The sequence below is a fragment of the Labeo rohita genome, chromosome 7 (genome assembly GCF_022985175.1).
Source record: "Labeo rohita strain BAU-BD-2019 chromosome 7, IGBB_LRoh.1.0, whole genome shotgun sequence".
In the NCBI taxonomy this organism is placed as follows: domain Eukaryota; kingdom Metazoa; phylum Chordata; class Actinopteri; order Cypriniformes; family Cyprinidae; genus Labeo; species Labeo rohita.
Genome location: NC_066875.1, coordinates 5,321,676 through 5,335,396, shown reverse-complemented (window position 1 = coordinate 5,335,396; position 13,721 = coordinate 5,321,676). Strand labels below are relative to the sequence as shown.

The window sequence follows — 13,721 nt, the reverse complement described above, 5'->3', positions numbered from 1 at the left end:
TTGCAAAATAAATCTATCAGTACTTTTTTACTTAAGTACATAAAAAATCGGGTACTTTTGTACTTTCACTCGAGTAAAATTGAAAGAGGAGCACTTTTACTTTTACTGGAGTAATATTTTATTATACGTATCTGTACTTTTACTCGAGTACTCAAATTGTGTACTTCGTCCACCACTGCACAGGTGTGTCTAAATACTAATTACAGAAGCTTAACATGCTTGAAAAGCAATTATTTCTTACAATTTTGACAAGGTGCCAGTAATTTTGTCCAGTCCATTTTTGAGTTCTGTGTGAAATTTGAGTTTGAATGTGAAGTTAAACTGCCTTCACTCATATCCCACTGTTTGAATGCTGCTTATTTATACACTGTGTTTACATGGAAAGAATCACATTTCTTGACATGCTGCTAAAGTCAACCACATGAAATGGGTGACTTTTCCCACAAACTTCAATGCATGTGTTTTATGAGAAGAGATTTATGAGGGATTAGTTTAGTTCTTTAGTTTTTTAGCATTCAAAACTGTGCGATCATGGTAATTTGACTGCAAGGAAACAGAAAAAGCAGAACAAGCGTTTGTTGACTTTTCCTCATGTTTTCACACTCCCTGTGGCAATAACCACAGATTAATGATGCTGGGAAACTTTGAAAACTTGGGAATTACTTTGAAATGTTTACATTTCATTCTGACCCTTTGCCTTCATAATCCTCACAGACCGTAGCTGCTAACATCCAAATGTAATTGATGTAGTTTAACACAAAGCAGATAGTCGCCTACTTATCAGTATATAAGGGAAGCTGAACTCTCGTACTGTACTTCTTGAAACAATTTCAAAAGCCTGAGGATAAGAAAAGTGTAGATAATGGACTCTGTGTGTATGTGACGTCTGTGAAGAGGTCTATTTAAACAACTTATCGCTATTTTGTCTATTTTGTATTCAGAGCTATTATGCTGTTGAGAGCTACAGTAACTGCTGCAAGCTATTCTCTTCACAAAGGAGGGAGAATGTTTTAGTAAAGGATCCTCAGACTACACTCAGATGAGAGATTAACAGTGATTGTAGAGTCAAAGGCTACAGGGCAGAAGACACCGATGGTTATTGTGTGACAGAATGTAATCTGGACATTGTTCTACTAGAATTAAAATTAGTTGTGCTATACCATGGTGTTAATAAATAACTAAATGCAGTGGGAACCAAAAATCACATCTAAAACTATTTTAAACAGCACTTTCTAATTATAATGCAGCATTTATGCATTTTAATAACTTCATGTAAGTTTGATAATTACTTTGTATTTTTTAAATTCATTTATCACACTGCAGACTATGCAGTGAAAAGAAAAAACTAAAAAGGTGCTTAAAAAGATTTAAATTGTTTTTTACTTCCTTGTACATCAACCATTTATATATTTTCTTTTCTTATATTCTTATGTTAGATAACAGACATATTTTATATTTAATGTACAACATGTGGGTCAACAACATATTCAACTACCTTTAAGTATAGAAAGAAATAAACAGTAGTCACTTGAAAAATTGCGTCACAGCACCTAGAGGTTTTTTATCTTAAAGAAAAAAAAAAGAAGAAAAATTGTTTGGCACATATTATTTGCCAGCTACTATTATGAGGATTTGTGAGAAATAGAACTACATATAAAACTAGTTTTAAACAACATTTTCAAATTATTGCATGCATGCATTTTTATGCCTTAAGTTTGTTTAATATATTTTTGGTTTATTAATTTATTAATGTAGTTTTTACATGTATTTATCACATTGCAACTGTCACACCCCTGTGGACTGTTTTGTTGGTTTTGCCCTCTTGTGTCCTTATGTGGTCTTTCCTGTTCCGTTGCTTGTTAAGTCCTCTGGTTTATCACTCCCACCTGTCCTTGTCTAATTAGCTGTCTTATATAAGTTTGATTCAGTTCCTTGTTCAGTGTCTGTTCTTATGTTGTTGCTAAAGTCATGTAATGTCGCTTTATGTTAGCTTATGTTAGTTTATGTCGTGTTGGATTGTGTCTTCCCGGCTGTTCCAGTTTGTTCCTGTTCCCGTTTGGATTGTTTTTATTAAAGCACATTTTGTATGATTTCCTCATCCCTACTCCTCCTTCCCGCACAAGACCCCTGACAGCAATTAATTGCACTTAATTTTTTATTTTTTGTACATTCAGAATTAATATACTTTCATTTCTTATATTTGGTAAAATATGCTATTATTTTATTTGTTGCACAATCATGTGGGTAGATAACAAATGTCTACAATCATGTGACAAATAAAAACAAAAAAAAATATATAGTTTTTCTTTGCAATATTTTGAAGGAAAAAGTTTAAGTTTTATTATATTTATATATATATATATATATATATATATTATAGCAATTATTTGCAAACTACTAAGATTACTTAGAATTCATGAGACAAAAACCAAAGCTAAAATGCTTTTAAACAGCATTTTCCAGTTAGTGCATACTTTTTATACATGCATTTTTTTGAGCTCATATAAGTTTGATAATTACTTTGTATTTTTTATAACACTACAGGACTGTGCAGTGAACACCTACAATCTTAAAGGTGACTAAAATAATTCTTTTTTTTTTTTCTTTTCAAATGCGTGTAATGTATTTCTTGATAATTCATATATATATATATCACATCAGATAAAATACACATAAATGTAACTATTTAATGCACAACCGTGTGGGTAGATGACATTCCACTATTTTTTTGTATATTCATTTGTTTATTACATTTTGATTTTTTAGCAATTATTCGCCAACTACTATTAGGATTCGTGAGACAAAAAACAAATCTAAAACAATTTTAAACAGCATTTGCATATTTTTTATTTCATATAAGTTTGATAATTAATTTGCATTTTTTAAGTGCATTTATCACACCACAGGAGCACACAGTGAACAGCAACAAGCTAAAAGGTGATTAAAATATGTATTTTTTAAATGCATGTAATCATTTATTTCTAGATCATATATATATATATATTTTTTTTTTTTTTCTTATGTTAGATAAAATGCACATATATTTTATTATTTAAAGCACAACCATGTGGGTAGATAACATTCCACTGTACTTTTGTATACAGTATATGATAATAAATAAAGTATATGATAAACAAATAATAAAAAAGGGCAGTGTCCCTGCACCTAAAATGTTTTATTTCTTTGCATAATTTTAAAGAAAAAAAAGTTTAGCCTACATTACTGGCCAGCTACCCATTCAGAGACATGTAGAAAATGATTTCACAGATCTTTGAACAAACATGCTATTTTTTTCTCAGCAGCGTCACCTAGACCCCCTTTGATGGAAGATCTCAAACTGTCATTATCTAATGGTGTGGCGCTCTCTGTCAAAGTGTAGATTGCTTTTCTTTGATCTCTGTCTGTTTGTGTTTGCCTTTCTTTTCTGATTGCCTCTGCATTTTTCGCTCTTTCCATACCCAGCCACCTCCTCCCCAGAGCAGGACAATCCCACCTCCCTCCTCTGAGTTTCCACACAACACCCTCCTCCTCCACTTCTCCTATCTCTTCGCAGGGGTGTGGATTGCCATCGGGACTCTTGTCAATTAGACAGTTGCTGTGGAAAGCAGTGGAGTGAAAGAAAGAAGACAAACAGTTGTGGAGTGACAAGTGCTGTGATTTCAGGTAAGAACTTGTCTGATTAACTGTGTATGTGCTGTGTGTGTTTGTTTTTGAGTGTATAACAATGTCACTTACTAGATCTGGTGTTTTCATTCATGAAAGATTAAGGGTGAATTACTGTAGAGAAGTTTAACCAAGACTAACAAGGTTAACATTTAGATTAACTGATTAATTAAGTCAAATGTGTTTTAGTTACATCTGTTTTGTATGTATGTGATCTTGGACCACTAAACCAGTCTTAAGTAGCATGGGCATATTTGTAGCAATAGCCAAAAATACATTAAAAGTGTCAAAATGATTGATATTCTTTTATGTCAGAAATCATTAGGATATTAAGTAAAGATCATGTTTCATGAAGATATTTTGTAAATTTCCAAACGTAAATATATCAAAACTTAATTTTTAAATTAGTAATATGCATTACTAAGAACTTCATCTGGACAACACTAAAGGCAATTTTTTTTTTTTTTGGCACCCTCAGATTACAGATTTTCAAATAGTTTTATCTCAGCCAAATATTGTCCTATCCTCACAAACCATGAATCAATAGAAAGTTTATTTATTCAGCTAAATCTCAATTTTGAAAAATTGACACTTATGACTGGTTTTGTGTTCCAGGGTCGCATATGTCTACCGAAAGAGAATTTTTAATTTGAGTTTTAAATAAACATGTAAATATATACACTGAGAAAAAATGGTTCTTTTGAAAACTGTTCACTGAAGGGTTTTAACTGAAACTCTTTTTTTAGAATCTTTAATTTTAAAAGTGATTCTAAAAAGAACCTTTGTTTTTCTTAGCGTGAAGAACATTTGAATATTCATAAGATTTTTTTTCCACCATAAAAAACTTTCTGTGAATGGAAAAGTTCCAAGGATGTTAAAGGTTCTTCACAGAACCATAAAATGCCAATAAATTTATTTTTAAGAGTCTGGATGTTATTTTGAAACTTCTAGCTCAACTAATGTTCTCTTTCTAAACTTTAACATCAACTTTAGCTTTGCTAAACCCATTTGTTCTGAGGCCATAAAAAAGTTTTAATAATTTCCTACTTCATTTTCTGTTTATGAATTGGATTCACTTATAAAGTATGTGTCCAGAAATAGTGTGGTTTGGGTGAGAAGTATATAAATTTTGACTGAATGAATCCACAGTTGGTCATACTGTAAGAGTCGCTCTCAGAATGTAGTTATTGATTTATCCAGGTGAAAGTCAAGTGTAAGGCATTAAACCGATCTCTGTCCACCTTATGAATAAAACTAGAGCACTTTTATTGAGCTCTTCAAGCTTAGAATAACAATCATCCCAAGTGATAACCATACTCCTTTTTTCATCTGGGAGTCTTTAGCACTTGCAAACACTGAGAACGGTTGGTATGCTGCCAAATAGGGGGCCAAAGCTGTTTAGAGAGCGAAGACGCTGCTCCGGCCTCCCCCTTTCCCTGTGCTCATCTTTGCTTTGGAAATAGTTGGCTGCTCGTTACCCTGTCATTAGCGAGATGAGAAGCAGTGCACGGCGCTGTGAGGAAAGGCAGCCGATTTCTGCTGGCTCCAGCCGGTGTCTCCAGTCAGTCCCAGCTGTACAGAAAGGCCACTTCTTCAGAGAGGAACGCACGCTTTTTTTCCCGTGTGACCCAGAAATTTGAGCTCTAATAAGAGCAGTGCAAGGAAATGATAGTTTGTTTGGCCTCACCTTGTAAAGAGGACAGTTACATAGCCTCTACTTAAAAATATTGTTTGCTTATTCAGTAGCTTTAATTTGTGTTTCAGTAAGAATACTGAAACATCCTTAAAAGAACATACAATTACTTGAGACACATTTTTAAAGAACATATTTAGAATTTTTTTTCTTACCCCATTTGTACTCATTTTTTTCTAAAATAGCATAAATCTAGAAAAAAAGGTAATTATTTTACCAAAATAAGAGGGATCATACAAAATACATGTTATTTTTTTATTTAGTACAATATTTCACATAAAACACATTTACATATAGACCACAAGAAAAAATAATAGTTCAGTTTATAAAAAAAAAAATGTTTTTTTTTGTTTAGTGATGTTTAGTGATAGTTGTTCATAAGTCCCTTGTTTGTCCTGAACAGTTAAACTCCCTACTGTTAGAAAAATCCTTCAGGTCCCACATATTCTTTGGTTTTTCATCATTTTTGTGTATTTAAACCCTTTCCAATAATGACAGTATGATTTTGAGATCCATCTTTTTGCACTGAGGACAACTGAGGGACTTATATGGAATAATTACAGAAGGTTCAAACGCTCACTGATGCTTCAAAAGGAAACACAATCCATTAAGAGCCAGGGGTGAAAACTTTTGGAACTGGAAGATCAAGGTAAATTTAATTTATTCTGCCTTCGGGAAAGCATGTAAGTATTGTCTGTAGCTTCTAAAGGGCAGTACTAAATGAAAAAAATATGATGTTTAAACAAAATAAAAAAAATGTACACATCTTCATTCTGTTCAAAAGTTTTCACCCCCCGGCTCTTAATGCATCGTTTTTCCTTCTGGAGCATCAGTGAGCGTTTGAACCTTCTGTAATAGTTGCATATGAGTCTCTCAGTTGTTCTCTGTGTGAAAAGATGGATCTCAAAATCATACAGTCATTGCTGGAAAGGGTTCAAATACACAAAAATACTGAAAAATCAAAGAATTTGTGGGACCCGAAGGATTTTCTGAAGAACAGCAGACAGTTTAACTGTTCAGAACAAACAAGCAATTCATGAACAACTATCACTAAACAAAAAAACACAGCTGTGGATCATTCAGGTAACAACACAGTATTAAAAATCAAGTGTATTTAATCTTTTGAACAGGGTCATTTATTATTTTCTCTGTTGGACTATATGTAAACGTCTTTTATGTGAAATATCTTATTCAGGTCAGTACTCTTATTTTAGTAAAATAATTAACATTTTGCAGATTCTGCAAGATGTATGTAAACTTTTGACTTATATTTTGTTTTTTACGCTGCAGTGTTTAGGAATAACGTATAGTTACCTCATATGGCCGCTTTAATTTAACTGCACTTTTTTTTTGCGGCACATTTTGTCATTGCTCGTATTGTTTTTCACACTTGGTCTTGGCTCGTTTGGATGACAGGAAACTGCCCCCACATGTTTGAATGGAAGCAGAGAGACGTTTAGACAAAGTGCAGAGGGGTCCGGGGCCACCCACCCGGCCTGCCTTGGGCTTTCCTGACTGGAGCCTCTTAATCACCTCGATATCTACACCAAAACATTAGAACGCAAATCTTGGCTAAACTTGAAACACATCTTCTCATCCCTCCAGCCCATAACCATAATGAACAAACAATGATTCTACAATAATATCCAATTACTACAAATAAACCTCTGAGAAACACTCTCATAACATCCTCATACTTCAATCAGCTGGGTTTAATTGAATCCTGATTGCTTGTGACTGCTAGGATTGCTGTGTTTAATGGCCAGCGACTTGTGGTTTTAAATGTCACTGGTTTTTAACTCATGTTTTTTGCTAAAGAGGGAAAGTGGTCAATAATGTCTCATTTAAAAATACATATAATGTTTTAATGAGAATAATAAACTCAGCTTGTCTGCTGCGTGGTTAAACTGTGTTTGCGAGATGTTTGCATCTCATATTCCACATGTGAAGCCAGCAGCTGTTCTGGGAGATGCTGGTGGGATTGTTCAGGCGCTTACCTACATGAGAACAAGATAAGAGTTCAAAGCATTTTCCTTGAACTTCCCCGTCATTTGTTCTCAGGTCTGTCTTTGTCTCTTAAATGCATTTTTGCTGTAACCCTTCCTAGTCAAGCCTCATTACAATTGCGTGTTTACCTGAACTTTTGAAGGATCCCTTCAACACTCGTCTGTTGAACTTGCTGCAAACCTGCAGAGAACATCCCGAACAGGGGTGAAGCGTATAATCATAGACTGTACAGCATGTAGAATCATGCCCTGAGAACAATGTTGACAGTTTCTAAACTGTGAGATCACACAAGCAGAGCTGGGAATGCACTGGACGTCTGATGTGGTTTCCGCACAAAAAACGCCTGAAATGCCTCAAAGGCACTCCAGGGATTTTAGGCCATTAATCAGAGAGGAAAAACTTTTTTGTTGTTGTTGGAAAAGTAGTTTATCTGTTTTACAACCCATAACATTGAATGTGTACTTGTAGTTTACTTCAGGGCTAAAAAAAAAATGTTTTTAAATAATTGTACTTTATTGTTTCTTAAAGAAGTCTCTTCTGCTCACCAAGCCTGCATTTACTTGATCCGAAGTACAGCAAAAAGGATAAAATTTTCAAATATTTTTACTATTAAAAATAACTACTTTCTGTTTGAATATATTTTAAAATCTAATTTATTCCTGTATAGAATAAAAATTAAACTGACTCCAAGTTTTTGAATAGTATAGTGTATAATATCAAAAAAGCTTTATATTTCATATAAATGCTGATCTTTCTGTTCATCAAAGCCTGAAAAATTGTACTCACTTTTTTTAATATTAATATTAATAATAATAATAATAATAATAATGCTTATATAATAATAATAATAATAATAAATGTTTCTTGAACAGCAAATCAGCATATTAGAATTATTTCTGAAGGACCATGTGACACTGACAACTGGAGTAATGATGCTGAAAATTCTGCTTTGATCACAGGAATAAATTACATTTTAAAATATATTAAAATAGAAAACAGTAATTTTAAATAGTAAAAATATTTCACAATATTACTGTTTTTGCTGTACTTCGGATCAAATAAATGCAGGCTTGGTGAGCAGAGGAGAGTTCTTTAAAAAAACATTTAAAATCTTACTGTTCACAAACTTTTGACTGGTAGTGTAATCGTAATGAAATCAAAAGTGTATTAAAGAGAGACACCTTAATGATTATGTTTCTGAACACACTTAAATACACTTTTAAAAAGTGCACTTTTATAATAACATCAAATAAAAAGTTTTACTTTAAAAAACATTTTAAATCATTGTTTTAATAAACAATACACTTTTAAATAAATACACTTATTTTATGTTGACTTACAAACTAAAGCACATGTAATGTACTTCTTGCTAATATATTTTAAATCACTACATTGCAACGTCATCATTACAAATATATTACAAATATAAATAGAACGAACAAGCTTCAATAGAAATAATATTAAAATATATTTTAGTTTACCATAAATGCTTGTCAGTACATTCAGCACACATATTGGTAGATTTTAAATGTTGGTTGTTATTATTTGTATTTTTTTTAAATAATATTATGATTTTGCTATTTGTAATGTAAGAACACATTTGCTTTTTACTCATTAGATTTAGGAGGCATGTGGTTGTGATGGGCTGCAGTGATGTGAAAAGTTCCCAGTGCTAATCTCTACAAAGTGCAACAAGGAATTTGGCCCTTTTTTGGAGAATAACCTGTGAAGAGAACCCATAATCCTCCCTGTTATAGACTTCCTGTGCCTGCAGTGTGAAAGCTTAGCTTACAAACACACAATCCTCTTTCCATGACATCACAGCAGTGGAGTTAATGAACATCCTTATGACAGGGAAGTAACTAAAGTAAATTTACAGATTTGATGTGCTTTTCTTCCTGGAGACATTCCAGTCTTCGAATCTGATTGGTCCAATAGCATTGGAATTTAGTGGTAGGTGGCAACAAGTGACTGTCTTGATGAATGACTCATTGAATCATTCGTTCAAATTATTAGCTCAAAATGCTGATTCATTTAGGAATTAAACAAATGAGTAATTGAATTATTCACTTAACCAATTTGTTTAAAATACTGCAGTGAAACACTAGTATGTGTTACTTAGAGCAACAACAGTTGATTCTACTTGTTTGAGATTATTTTTATTGGTAAAAGAAAAATACACAAATATTGCATTTAAAAAAATATTTAATGTGTAAGAAAGCTATTTTCTGTGAATGTGTGAGACTTCACTATGGGTAAATAACCAAGAATAACAGTAAAGAGCAATAAATTGTAAAACTATTTTCACTACAAACCTGTGTGTGTATGATTATGATTATAAATTAAAATTATATGATAACAACTAGAAGTTTGCAATATCAAGCAGCATAATGAATATCTGAAGATACATTTACTTAAGAAGCAAAATGACACAAGATATTAAGTATTTTATGCTTTATGCTTAAAACAATAAAACATATTCAAATTTAAAGTGTTTTTTATTTTTTGAACCCCATTGGCAGATTTTCATTCTTGTTTTAAGCATTTTGTTTTAAACTAAATAGTTTTTTTTTTTTTTTTTTTTTTTTTTTTTTTTCAAAAAACAAACTTAATATCTGCAGTCATTTTGATTCTCAAATAAAAGTATTAGGTATTTATACTTGAAAACGAGACAAAAGTACTGAGGAAGAAAACCACTTTTTGCTGTGTTGGAGTTTAGACTGTTTGCGAAGGTACTGCTTTAAGATCTTTTACTGCTACGTAAGAATATTGGTTAAAAATGGCTTTGAAATTTGAGTATTTGTGGTAATAAAGATTCTTTAGTAAATATCTCAACTGAAGTCATTATTAGATTGCTGTGTTTTAGGCCTTTTCTGATAGACCTGGTTGTGAGATACTGAAAAAATGCACCATGCAATGGAACAGTAAAACCAATGAAAAGCATGATGTAATGCCAGACTAAAGGTGTCTGTACTGGAAGAGAGTTAAATAAGGGTTTGGGATCTGGATAAAGAGTCGTTTTACCACATCTGTTTTCAGGTATCATGTGTTTTAAGGATTTGCACAGGCGAAAGGCGAAAAGGTTAAACCCTTTTTTTCACATTTTAGAATGCAATTTGATAAAATGTTGATAAAACATGACATCATATTCTGGAAAATTCTGAAGTGCTGGAAAAGTATTAACTTAAATATGAAAGACCAAACCCTGTTGCTCTTTTGTTCTTTCCAAACCACAGCATTTGCTGTATTTACTAGTTTACTAAAAGTAATGAACACATTGTTAAACCCATAGCAAGTGGTTGACATTTCATTTGAAATGAAATTAAAAATGTAAATTTATATTGAATGTAATTAGCTGAGCTTTAAAGTGTTTCTTGACCCACTTAAGCAGGACATAAGTACATAAGTAATTACTCCTATTGTCTTTGGAATATGCTTAAAGTGTACTGACGAATGCACCGGCAAACATTTATGGTAAACTAAAATATACTGTAATATAACTTCTATTGCAATTGCAACTTGTAGGTCATGAGTTTAAATATATCTGAAAAGTTTATTTGCAAAAGCAGATAACTCAGTTTTTTTTTTTTTTTTTTTTTTTTTTTACATTTTTCAAAAATCATGTTTTTATTATGTTATCATGTTTTTATTAGTTTTTTATTTGTATTATTTTATTAGTTATTTTTACTTAACCATAATAACCCAACTGCAGTTTGACTGAGATTCACTGGAATGCATAATGAAAAACATGATGTTTGAAAATTGTTAAAAACTGAGTTATCTGTTTTTGCAAATGAGCTCTTTATTTGTACACTTAATAAAATGGTAACCTGAAAGTGGTAACATGTAAATGAACTGCTTTTATTCATGTCAAAAATATTTAACCATACTAAATAGGGGTCGACCGATATGCCTTTCTCAGGGCCGTCGCCGATACTGGCCCTGAATTACAGATCTCCGATGAATTACCGATATTTTGAACCGATATATATGTCTAGTATAAAAATGAAAATTAATGTCAAAATTAAGAATAACAAGCGGTCTGACAGAAACTTTCTTTAATGCTTTTAAATTATTGTATCTGCAAACTGGTTTTAAAAATGATCGATATTGATAATAAAAATGCTTAAAGGGGTCCTATTATGCTCTTTTACAAAGTCTTGATTTTGTTTTGCGGGTGTTAGAACATGCTTTCATGCTTGGTGGTTCGAAAAATGCATTATTTTTAACATAATTTACATTATTACAATACATTTCTCCCAGCCTGGCACATAAGGCTCGATAGTTCCGGGTTTAATGAAGACCCACCTTCTGAAAAACGAAATGTGTTGTGATTGGTTAGCTCTCCCCTTGTCAAAGAAGCAAGTTCTGTGTACAGCTGTTAGCACAAGCTAGATTAAAGTGATTCTTACGTTTTAAATATGGATATTTTTCTTACTAAAACACATCGATTCGCTACAGGAGGCCTTTATTAACCCCAGTTTAAATTTCCGTGGGTGGAATTTAATTTAATGATATTCTAATGGACAGCGTTGTGACTGCATGCAGAAACAAACGTTGTAGTCCAAAGGAGCTGTTCGTTGTAGTTCTTGAAAAGGGATTTTTTAAAAACGAAATATCGCCTTTTGGAGTGGACTTTGAGATTTGTAACTTTGTAGATCTTTTTTATGCCCAAAGATAAACACCCCACACACTGACTAAAGTTCAAAAAGTGAAAAAGCATAATAGCACACCTTTAATATCGGCCAGGCCAACAATTGGCACGGTCAATAAATACTAAATACTAAATACCAAATCAACTTATACAGTAATTTATACCTAATTTTAAGGTAACAAATGCAGGTTATCACTTTTTATGGTGAAATTACATGTTTGTAATGATTAGGTTGCAATTACAAAATATATAAATTGTAATGTCAAATTACACTAAAATTAAAATTATAATTATAATCAAGTACTTCATTTTTTTTTAAACATAATAATTTGAATCATTATTCAAATAATTATTGAATCATTCATTCAAATAATTACTTCAAAATGCTGATTTATTCAGGAAATAAATGAATGAGTCATTGAATTATTCTCTCATGCAATTTGTTAAAAATGCTGCAATGAAAAACTACTATGTGTTGCTCAGAGACGCAACAGTAGATTCTGTTTGTTTGATTATTTTCATTGGCGAAGCAAAAATACACATATATTGAGACTGTTTGTGAAGGTACTGCATTAAAGGAGTAGTTCACTTCCAGAACAAAAATTTACAGATAATTTACTCACCCCCTTGTCAGTCAAGATGTTCATGTCTTTCTTTCTTCAGTCATAAAGATCAAGTAGACCGATAACCGATATTTTGAACTGATATATATGTCTGGTGTAAAAATGAAAATTAATGTAAAAATTAAGAATAACAACTTTCTTTAAATGCTTTTAAATTATTTTATCGGCAAATCGGTTTTGAAAATTACTGATAACAATAACCATAAAAATGCTTAATATTGGCAAAGATCATCAGGCCGATAATCGGTCGATCCCTAATACCAAATTAATTTATATACAGTAATTTATATCTAATTTTAAGGTAACAAACGCAGACTATCACTTTTTATGGTGTAATTACTGTACATGTGTGTAATGATGAAGTTGCAATTGTAAAATATATTAACTGTAATGTCAAATTACACTTCAGGTAAAATTTAAATTATAATCAAGAAAATTTTTTTCGAAACAGTGATTTCAAATTATTAAAAAAATGTTCAAATGTTCAAAGCATACTTTTTTTAAAAGTGTACTTAAGTGCGTTAAGAAACATGAAAGTGTCTCTATTTAAGTACACTGAAGTTTATTTCAATAATACTGTATTATCTGCAAGTGCACATTCAATACAATTACATGCACTTCTTTCTCTAAAGAAGGGCAATCAGCCCTCTTATACTGTACATTTAGGAAGCAGAGACAGACTAATGGTAAACAGAGCACATGCAGTTACTTGTTTTATGGTTGTCCTGAACTTTGTGCTTCTCTGCAGAAAAGCTTCTCTCACAGCTTAACTGTTTTGACTGAGTTTATGGTGGCAAAACACTGTAAGAATGGGTTTGTAGCTCTTTGCTGCATCATTTGTTGAACAAAAATTTGTATTTTAAATAGTACTTTGTGTTCAGTCAAAACATGACAGTGTTTTCTCTTATTCTCCGACTTTATGTTGAGTCGACCCTGTTTGTACCGCAATGAAATTTCATGCCATCTCAATACAACATACTGATTACATCTTGCTTTTTAAACTATGAAAGACTCTGTGGCCTGGCTTTGACTTTGTTTAGCCTGAGGCTGTGGAACAATCTTAGAAAATTGGGTTTTCCAA

General features: G+C 32.0%; 1 protein-coding gene across 1 annotated transcript in view; it reads left to right on the top strand.

The window, feature by feature from the left end:
• The first annotated feature begins 3,545 nt into the window (after positions 1–3,545).
• Positions 3,546–13,721, top strand: part of frem1a (Fras1 related extracellular matrix 1a) — a 44,473-nt gene continuing 34,297 nt past the window's right edge. The window contains 1 exon segment of the mRNA XM_051115610.1: positions 3,546–3,663. The gene's annotated coding sequence lies outside the window, so the exon portion shown is untranslated.